Consider the following 11,592-nt stretch of genomic DNA (forward strand, 5'->3'; position numbering starts at 1 on the left):
ACGGGGTTTCACCATGTTGACCAGGATGGTCTCGATCTCTTGACCTCGTGATCCACCCGCCTCGGCCTCCCAAAGTGCTGGGATTACAGGCGTGAGCCACCGCGCCCGGCCCCATTTTCTTTTTTAAAATGGGAGATGCTCAACCTTTTCTGATGCTGACTGGAAATTATCCCAGTGAGGACAGAAAGACTGATGCGTACAGAGTAGGACATTACATTTCCTTTAATCGTTGTAAAAAAACAAAACATATAATAAACTTTCATGACACACTGCTGTGGTCTACAATGGCATGCCTTTGGATCTTTATTTATTCATTCATTCATTTTTGAGACGGAGTTTCACTCTTGTTGCCCAGGCTGGAGTGCAATGGCACAATTTCGGCTCACTGCAACCTCCACCTCCTGGGTTCAAGCGATTCTCCTGCTTCAGCCTTCTGAATAGCTGGGACTACAGGTGCTCGCCACTACGCCCAGCTAATTTTTTGTATTTTTAGTAGCGATAGGGTTTCATCATGTTGGCCAAGATGGTCTTGAACTCCTGACCTCAGGGGATCTACCTGCCTCGGCCTCCCAAAGTGCTGGGATTAGAGGCGTGAGCCATCACGCCTGGCCTGGATTAAATTTTAAAAAACCAGCTCCTCCTCCCTGATAGATCCTCTGTGCTGTGTTGTAGTCTCTGAGTGACTGTAGTCAATGACTTTCTTCATAGTCTGTTTTTCTAGCTGAAGACTTGACCATGTACAAAATATCAGAGTGTGATTAAGGTTGCCAGTTCTCACTTCCATAACCTGGCAATGAGCATGTCCCCCAATGCAGAACTAAATGCCTGATTTCAGAAAAGTGTTCAGATGTTTAATGGTTCCCCTAACTGAAGTTTTGTTTTAGCTTTTGAATAAACCTATACAAGAAAATTTGGTTAAAGTTCACCCCTAATATTGTACATGGTATTTTATAATTCATACTAAGATCTTAAAAAGTTCTAACAATTTTGCAAACTGTACCAAATATCACATAATCAGAGTTATATCTTATTTTATGACATTTGAAATTTCATATACTATTTTCAATTCAAACTATCATTATAAAAGCTTTTGTTGTTGTTTCTTTTTGGAGATAGGGTTTTACCTGTTGCCTAAGCTGGAGTGCAGTGGCATAATCTTGGCTCAGTGAAACCTCTGCTTCCTGGACTCAAAAGCAATCCTCCCACCTCAGCCTCCCGAGCAGCTAGGACTGCAGGTGTGTGCCACCACACCCAGCTAATTGTTGTATTTTTTGTAGAGACAGGGTTTCACCATGTTGCTCAGGCTGGTCTTGAACTCTTGGGCTCAAGCAATCCACCCACCTCAGCCTCCAAAAGTGCCAGTATTACAGGCATGAGTCACTACGTGCCTGGCCTTATAAAAGTTTTGCAAAAAGCCTTTTAACAAAAAGACATTATAAAATACAGAAAATGGATTTAAATAAATTATAGCCAATCTGCATTTTTAGAACTATCAATTTTTTAAAAAAATTATACAAATTTATGTTCACTGTGAAAACTAAAAAATGGGCAAGTATATAAAGCGAAGTACAGTGCCTCCCCCTTCCTCCTCTCTGCACTTCCATTCCCTAGGAGGAGACGTTGTTTACAGTTTGGTATGTGTATCCTTCCATACAAATCATGAGTACAGAACATACACACATTACAAAACAGGAAGCAAACATGTTCTCTTAAAACTTGTTCTTTTTAAAAACTCAACTATGCACCCAGGAGCTACTCTTTCCTCCTGCCTTCTCTTACTGGCCTTTATTGCAAAATTAAGATGTGAAAGCTTCACAAATACAGAAAGCACTCTTTTTTAAAATAAAGAATAGGAGCCAGATGTGGTGGCTCACGCCTGTAATCCCAACACTTTGGGAGGCTGAGCGGGTAGATCACAAGGTCAGGAGTTCGAGACCAGCCTGACCAATATGGTGAAACCCCATCTCTACTAAAAAAATACAAAAATTAGCCAAGTGTGATGGCATGTGCCTGTATCCCAGCTACTCAGGAAGCTGAGGCAGGAGAACTGCTTGAACCTGGGAGGCAAAGATTGCAGTGAGCCGAGATCAGGCCACTGCACTCCAGCCTGGGCAACAGCGCAAGACTCCGTCTCAAAATAAATAAGTTTAAAAAAAGAAGAAATAGAAAACTTCCAGGTTCAATGAGTACAACTTTTAACCACTCATTGTCTCAACATTCTCATTTTGAGTCCTTAACGACAGCAATATCTCAATGTTTTACATGCTTTCATCTTATTTAACTTTCTAATTAGGAAGTTAGATTGTTGTTTCTACCACCTCAGTAGAAATAAATGGAGGCCTTTGCCCCTGCCTGCCTGCCTGCTCCACTCTCTCTCTCTCTCTCTCTCTCTCTCTCTCTCTCTCTCTCTCTAACAAAGTCTAGCTCTGTTTCGTTTCATTTTCGGCTCACTGAACTTCCACCTCCCTGGTTCAAGGAATTCTCCTGCCTCAGCCTCCCGAGTAGCTGGGATTACAGGCATGCGCTACCACACCCAGCTAATTTTTGTATTTTAGTAGAGACGGGGTTTCACCATGTTAGCCAGGATGGTCTCGATCTCATGACCTCATGATCCACCCACCTTAGCCTCCCAAAGTGCTGAGATTATAGGCATGAGCCACCGCATCTGGCCTGCCTCTGTTTTTTTTTTTTTTTTTTTTTTTAAGAGACAGAGTCTCGCTCTGCATCCCAGGCTAGAGCACAGTGGCACGATCACAGCTCACTGCAGCCTTGAACTCAGAGGCTTAAGCAAACCTCCTACCTTAGCCTCCGTAGTAGGTGGGACTACAGGTGTGCCTGGCTAATTTTTTTAGTTTTAAATTTTGTAGTGACAAGGGGCTTGCTATGTTGCCCAGACTAGTGTCAAACTCCTAGCTTCAAGTGATCCTCCAGCCTTGTCCTCCCAAAGTGCTAAGATTTTAAGTGTGAGCCATGGCATCCAGCTCCATGCCTCCTTTTTTAGTCAATTTAATATTTAATGAAGGATGGGACACTGCTAACAACCTTTTATCAAAGGGAAAACCATGGAATCCCACAGGTAAAGATAATGTACACATCACACTGGTGAACATTCAATCTCTTGTGAAATGACATTAGAAAAAAATGCATCTTGCACTTTAGCAGATGTACCCTAACAACTCCTATCTAGTCTAGGGGAATTACAAAAACATCAATATAGCACATCATATTACATTTTAGATGTATACAGAAATCAGTTTTGGAAAATAACATCTGTTTAACAAATGTGAACATGTTAGCAGAAACATTTTGATATCCGGCAACAACTTCGTAATGAAGTTTTCTTTTTCCTCATTTACCAGGGAAATTTCTGCCACTTGAACTCTCTAAGGCTAGGGACTTCTTGGTGTAGATGCATTATATTTTATTAATTACCTAAGTTGAGATCATTAAAGGTTGCCTTAGTCAAGTTCAAGGACAAATGTGTACCCTTTACCGCTAAGTCTTTAAAAAGCCCTGGAGACAGAAGAAAATATTAGCTGATGCTAAGCCTAGGATATACTTAGAAACAAGTTCTTGTGGCTGGGCAAAGTGGTTCACGCCTATAATCCCAGCACTTTGGGAGACCAAGGCAGGTGGATTACTTGAGTCAGGAGTTCAAGACCAGCCTGGCCAACATGGTGAAACCCTGTTTCTAAAAAAAAAAAAAAAAATGAGCCAGGGATGGTGGCACATGCCTGTAGCCGCAGCTACTCGGGAGGCTGAGATAGAAGAATCACTTGAACTCAGGAGGCAGAGGTTGCAGTGAGCTGAGATCCTACCATTGCACTCCAGCGTAGGCACCAGAGCAAAACTTCATCTTAAAACAAACAAAACAACAACAAAAAAACAAAGTTCTTGCTCTGTTACTATTAATAGCTGTCTTAGCTAATAAATAATCTGCTGGGTCCACAATGTATTCTTGATCAGTAGTGACTACAAAGACAGAAAAACTAAAGTTTGAATGGAACATGAACTCGAATTACACAGAACTGTGCTGTTCAATACAGCAGCCACTAGCCATATGTGGCTATTTATATTTAAATTAAAATTTCTTCAGTTGCACTGATTGCATTTCAAGTGTTCTACAGCTAGTGGCTACCATACTGGATGGCCAGATAAAGACATCTGTATTATCGTGAAAAGTTCTAGTGGACTGCACTGACATGCATCTCTACAGAAAGATACTCACGTTACATTTCAAAACTGGGGTTCTAGACTTATGTTAGTGGTAATAGCAACAATACCTAACATTTTACTGAGCATTTAATTCTCACATCATTCTACTAGGTAAGTACTACATGTCTATAAGCCCTTATCCAAAAATAATGCCTCAAGAACAAACAAGATTCAGAATTTTTGGGAGTTTTACAAAGAAAACAACCCCATTGCAGTCTGGAGCAGTAACTGGTAATCAAATACTAATATTTCTGTAGTGAAACATGAATATTCACACTAAATAGGATAAATAAAGATTATAAATAGCCTCATCAATTTAGGCCAGGTTTTTCTGCCAAATGAATTAGAGAAAACTCTGAGTTTTCATTTTGGGGTTTGGAGAACTGTTAATCGCTGTGATTATTACCGTTTTTTAAGATCAAAAGCCAGATTGCACTTCTGATCTTAGGTGGCCTAATTCCAGAGTCTCCCAAATTGACTTCAATATCTGCCCAAAACTGATTCTATCTGTAATTATACAGTAACTAGCTACGTAATCCTCCCTGGGCAATTCTTCGTATCTTTCTAGTATCCATAAAATCCTCTGTGGGCCCAGATAAACTTGAAGGCCCAATTAATTTTTATTTTTCAAGGGTCTAGGTTTTGGCTGGGTGTGGTGGCTTACACCTGTATTCCTGGCATGGTGGCTCATGCCTGTAATCCTGGCACTCTGGGAGGCTGAGGTGGCAGGATTGCTTGAGCCCAGGAGTTCAGGACCAGCCTGGACAACAAAATGAGATGCCAACTCTATTAAAAAAAAAAAAAAAAAGAAAAGAAAGAAAAAAACCAGCCAGGCATGGTGGGGTACTCCTATAGTTCCAACTACTTGGGAGGCTGAGGTAGGAGGATCCCCTGGGCTCACAAGTTTGAGGTTGCAGTGAGCTATGATCGTTGCCACTGCACTTCATTCAGCCTGGGTGATAGAGCAAGATCTTGTCTTAAAAAAAAAAAAAACCAAAGCCTGTATTTTTATATTGTGTTTTGCTTTCAAAAAACAGAAATATTATCAAAAATACCCTTTCCATCTTTCATTTTGCTCATCACTGACATAACACAGGTAAATTGGCACTGCCAAAGATGATCCTGTTTCCAGATGACTGAAACTGATATTTCCCCTTTTAATCTCCCAGTATTTACAGATTTAAAAATGGCTTAATATAAATCTTACATTATACCAGCAGACATATATGCCATCATCTTACCTTGGCTAGCAACTCTGGTTGGTTTATTCAACCCATGGGAAATTCTTCTTGTGGGTCTGTTTAAAAACTGTGGCCAGCCCTAAGGCTAACTTACAAACTCTTCATTTTCTCTCTGCTAGACTGCTTTATCCAATATTTGTTTATGCCCTTGGTCTCCTGAAGTAGGCTCACTTTTCACCTACTCTACACACTCATAAAAATGAGCACAGAGCGGTTTCAAAAATGTCTAAAGGTTTTCACTGCTGGTAATGACAGGGAGGAAGAAGGTCCCTCTTGTATCATCCTCTATTCTGCTCTTTGCCCACACAAAGAATGAAAGCCTTCATCAGCACTTCAGAAATACACACAGATTTTACTACAGGAGCTGGGGTTTGGGGCTCTGGGGTAAGACTATGATAAATGGAGTAGGCAAGGAAGAAAAGGTATTCCAAGGAAAAAGGGTGGGCAAGTCTGGCCAATAATAGGAAATCAAAGCCCAACAATCTTATTTTACAGTCTCTCCCCATCCTACATCTCAGACTCTACCAAAGCATCAACAGAAATGTGTCATTCTTCAGGCCCTCCTCCTGAGGTGTCTGTTCCCAGAGGCTCTGGATGGACATGAAAGACAGGAACTACTCTATTCTGAGATAAAGGAATTCTTACTGAAACACAGAAAGAAACTAAATACATGCGTTTGAGACATGCCAAAAACAGGTTAGCCAAATGTATTGAAAACAGACTTGAAGACTGTCAAGTGATGTATCAGTACAGGCCAGCTGTTCAGTTGAAACATTTTATAAATTCATTATGAAGACCACTAATTCTTTAACTACATTCCTCCAAACCTTTACTTTAATAGATAAAGAGCTAAACGTCTCTCATATACAAGACTAAACTCTAAACCCTAAGGTTTTCAGAACCATGCTGGATTTTAGTAACTGCTTGACAGTTGAACATCTATTTCTAGCTGCTTTACCAGCAAGTGCTTATAACACATAGCCTGCTAAAAGTCATGCCAAACTGAGACACAGAGAGTACTGTTCTATGACGTGTTCTATGTGACAGCCTTCCAGCTATACAATGAAAGCATTCTTGTCCACCCCAAAACCAAGCAACTACTATTCTAACACTGCAGAGACACTGCCTTAGACCAGCACTTCTCAAACTTGGTGGTTGCAGAACAACACTCTTAAAACTGAGGACTCCCAAAGAGTTTTAGTACGTGTGGGTTAGCGATATTTACTACATTAGAAATTAAAACCGAGAAAAAGTTAAAATGTTAATTTATATATAATAAAACCATTACATGTTAACATAAATAACATTTTTAAAAGGGCAAATATTTCCCAAACAAACAAAAACTGAGACAAGGGACATTCTTTACATGTCTGCAAACCTCTTTAATGTCTAGCTTAAACGGAAGATAGCTGGATTCTCATATCGGCTTCTGCATTCTATCTACCACCATATGTCGCATGAACTCAACTTTATGGGGAAAAAAAATCCAGCTTTACACAGATAGTTGGAAAAGAAGGAGTACCTAATAGCCTTTTCAGATAACTATCAATATTCTTCTTTGATACCACATTAAATTCAACAAGTGGTGATTTCTTAAAGGTTTACTGCAATGTGGAATTTGAAACTACATCAACGGATTGTTTTGGATTTTACTATAGTACATTAAAATCCACTGAACTATGCTGAACTTTGTGTGAACCTGTTACCCATGGATGATTTTGTAACACGCATTGGTAATCTGGAAGGTATTGATTTGCTGAGTTTTGCCACTCTTCCAGATGTTGTCTCTTTTCATTATATAGTATCTGAAAAATCACGTTAGTATCATTCTTAGGGCTTATGGTAGTAAATACAAATTTTCAAAAATTATATTTTAACTTGAAAGCTCAAATTTTATCATTGGTAAAAACACTTTTTTTCTCTTTAAGTAACAGGCTCACTTTATTCATTTTCAAGAAACTATCTCCCAAATATGTCCATCAGTCATTCTTTCAAGTAAAAATTGGAATTTTAAAAATTCCAATTTATAAAAAGTCTAGTTGAGTTAGCGTCTCAAATGACTGCATAAGTGGTTTTCTCAAGCTAACCAATGATACTTTGGTATACAGTAGAAGTGCTTTGTGGAAATTTTTAATGAATGTACTCAAGGGTTGAAACTTAACAGAAGAAATTTTTACTGCTTCATCAAGAATATTCTAAGTGTAAATGGCATGTGCCTGGTGGTGGAGAATACCATGATTACCAGTCCTGTCTGGTGCCACGCCTTGATTCAGGTGACGGTGCACCACTGCTTTGCCACCATGAGAAAAAAGGTGCAAAAATGAAAAAGACAATTAATGTTAGTAGTATTATGAAAACGGTCTGACCCTATGGACCCCAGGATAGGGTCTCAGGAATCTCCCATGGTCCATGAGCCACATTTTGGGAACTGCTGGCCTTCTACCTTAACCCACAAGCTCTGGCAATGCAAACACCTTCTCACATGTAATTCGTACAGATCACGAAACAACAAAAGTTGTTAGAATTTTTTTGCTATCTAAAATTTCAGATTTAAAAATTATATGCAGCCGGGCGTGGTGACTCATGCCTGTACTTTGGGAGGCTGAGGCAGGTGGATCACGAGGTTAGGAGTTTGAGATAAGCCTGGCCAACACAGTGAAACCCTGTCTCTGAGAAAAAAAAAAAAAAAATGCAAAAAATGACTTGTATTCCATGCCTAAAGAAATGCTTGTTTTTCCCTTTATGGAAATATATTGAAATAGAACTCAATTTGTATCCTTATCTAAAAAAAAATTAGTCTAACATTATAACATTTGCAATAATTCTCTTCCACATTTCCCCATATTTTAAAGAAAAAAATCCAAAGATGGATTCTAAGCTTAGTAACAGAATAGGTATCTTATTAAATACAAATTTAATACATTAAATTTAACCATTTATGTACAATGTACAAGTGGTAAATAAAATAGTTACTTGAGGCTGGGCTCAGTGGCTCACAGCTGTAATCCCAACACTTTGGGAGGCTGAGGCAGGAAGACTGCTTGAGCCTAGTAGTTCAAAAGACCTATCCAAGCAACATAGGGAGACCCCATCTCCACAAAAATATCAAAATATTATCCCTGCGTTATCACAAAATATTTCATGGAAAGAACATATATAAAATACACGTTAATATTTTATATTTTACCAAAACTAGTACAATGAAAAAATGATTACTTCCATCAGAGATACAAAATCTGCTGACTGAGCAAATTCATACAAAAGAAAGATATTAGTCTTCAAGGCAGTAAAGATAATCTGGTGTAATTTTCTTTTCAAATACATCTTATTGCCTAAGAAAGGATTTATGGGGGGAGTGAGGGGGTCAAACAGAAAGAAGACATTAAAGACTTTGATGGCAATATACTACTTTAACTTTTCCCTACGAATTATCTTCTAAGACGGGTTCTCACATTATAGTTTCAAAAGCATGAGCATTTTATCATGATTTGAGTATACAACCAGCAACATACTGTGGCTCCTGTGTTAAACACTGCAGCCGGAAATAGCCCTATACTGGCTGTAACAAACATAAGGCAAGGGAAAAAATTAGGCAACTGGTTTCCTCAGACAAAGCCAATAGGTACAAGCTGGATAAAGTGGTTTATGCATTTTTATTTGGCCAAGGGACTCAGTTACAGAAAAAAATTATAACGCAGCTTTTGAAGATATCTTTGTATCACAGTCCAAGACTGCTTTAGAACTTGTACAAAATAAATCTCCTTAAAAACTTGCAAAAATCTGTGTTAACATGCTGGTTGAAATTATCATTTCATAAGAAAAATGCTACTGAATATCTACCCTCTCAGGATATGTGCTCACAAAACTTAATAAAGGCTAGGTATTTGCCCCAAATAATTGAAAGCAAGGACTCAAACATACTTGTACACCAATTTTCACAATGGCTTGAATAATGGGTTGTGAATAATGGAATGGGTTGGGTGGAAGCAACCCAAGTGTCTATCGGTGAATGAAATAAACAAAATGTGATACAGCCATCCCATCAAATTCAGCCTTAAAAAAGAAGAAAATTCTGATACATGCTACAACATAAATGAACTTCGAAAACATGATGCCTTGTGAAATAAAACCAGAGACAAAACGACAAATATTGTTATAATTCTACTTCTGTGATGGACCTAGATTAGGCAAATTCATAGGAAGAGAAAGCAGAATAGCAGATACCAGAACTGGAGAGAAGGGGAATGGGCAGTTTTTGTTTGATGCATTCACAGTTTCTGTTTGGGATGATGGAAAAGGTCTAGAAATAGTGGTGATGGTTGCACAGAACATATGTGAATGTACTTAATGCTACTGAACTTTATACTTAGAAACAGTTCAATGGTAAATTTTAAATTGTATGTTAAGTACATTTTACAATAACAATTTTTATAAAACTTTAGGAAATTTTTTAAACTACTCTTAATCTGTAACAGAACTGGTTTTTACTGTATCAGTTTCATTAAAAAGTTATTCCCTGCCATTTCATGCTGATGATAGCTTTAGAAATTATTCTAGAAACAAAATCTTTTAAAAGCATCCATACAATTCCAAAATCTAGACTTGAAGAAGAAAATCTCCAATGACTTAAAAAAATGAATGCTACAGATTGACATTTAGTTATTTCCAGGGGGCTAACTAACCTCTCCTAGCGACAAATCCAATTCTGTGGACAAGCAAACAGGAGCCTAACAGTTTAAATCATAGTTCATCCATTACTACTATCAGGACAAACTACAGTTTCTGTCTGGGATGACGAAAAAGTTGAAAAAGGAAAGTCTCTTGAGTCCCAGAGCAAGGAGGGATTTCTAAGACACATTGACTTTCAGTAGCAAATGTCCAATGCTCCTGGGGGCACACTTCTACCTGCATATGCTACGGTCACCTCGAATTCAATACATCTGTGTTTTTGGTTTTTTTTTTTTTTTTTGAGACGGAGTCTCGCTCTGTCACTCAGGCTGGAGTGCAGTGGTGCCATCTCAGCTCACCGCAACCGCTGCCTCTTGGATTCAAGAGATTTTCCTGCCTCAGCCTCCTGTGCAGCTGGGACTACAGGTGAGTGGCACCATGCCCAGCTAATTTTTTGTTTTTAGTGGAGACAGGGTTTCACCATGTTAACCAGGATGGTCTCAATTTCCTGACCTCATGATCTGCCGCATTGGCCTCCCAAAGTGCTGGGTGCCATGAGCCACCACGTCCGGCCAATTCAACACATCTAAAAATCAAACCAATCTCTCCATCATCCTGCAGTATCTAATGTCTGTTACAAGCTCCAACTAGAATAAATGCCTCTGGTCACTGTTCCATCCTCTCTTATGTATCACCACATCATGATGACTGTACTAGGTACTGGCACTCCATGATAAAGACTCAGCCCCTACCACCCACCAAGAATTGCCTAATAGGGAGACAAAAGAAGTAAACAAGTTACCAAATTAAGCCATGGCACAAACAGGTGTAGGAACTCAGCATGGAGGCCTATGTGACAGTGCGACCTGCTGGGAGATCACAAAGTAGTCAAACAGTTCAGTTGAGGTAGAGAGGAGAGAGCAAGAGTGAGCATAAGTGCAAGAGACAGAAAGAAAAAGCAAGAGCTAGAGCGTATTTCCACAAAGGTGTCTGTGAGAGATGGAGAGTATGTGTGTGGTGTGGGTAGGGATGCATGGGGGGAGAGGAGGATAGAGAACCAAAGGAAGAAAGGCCAGTTCACATAGGGCTACCAAACCTGGGGATCTGCCTGTATTTGTTGTCTTCACTGGTATCTCCTTGACACACTGTGCCTTCTCTCCCCAACACTCTATGGAATTTGCTCTCCCCAAGACCATCAACAATCCTATTGTTGCTTAATCTAATAACACTTCAGTCAATATCTTAACTTGATATCCCCCCCGCTTGCAGGAGCTGTCAACTGCAGCCACTTTCTTTTCCTGAAACAATTTTAACCCAGCTCCCATGACATCCTACTGGATTTCTTCCCTGCTCTCTGCACCTAATGTTCTCCTTTTCCTCTGCCCATCAGGGTTCTGTCATCAGTTTTGTTTTTTTTTTTTTTTTTTTTTTTTTTTTTTTTTTTTTTTTTTGGTTTTGGCCAAACTTT

General features: G+C 39.2%; 1 protein-coding gene across 3 annotated transcripts in view; it reads right to left on the minus strand.

Moving 5' to 3' along the window:
* Window positions 1-11,592, minus strand: part of SPPL3 (signal peptide peptidase like 3) — a 149,807-nt gene that overhangs the window by 46,145 nt on the left and 92,070 nt on the right. The gene's annotated exons all lie outside the window — the stretch shown is intronic.

This window comes from Cebus imitator, unplaced genomic scaffold, assembly GCF_001604975.1.
Source record: "Cebus imitator isolate Cc_AM_T3 unplaced genomic scaffold, Cebus_imitator-1.0 Scaffold434, whole genome shotgun sequence".
NCBI lineage: Eukaryota > Metazoa > Chordata > Mammalia > Primates > Cebidae > Cebus > Cebus imitator.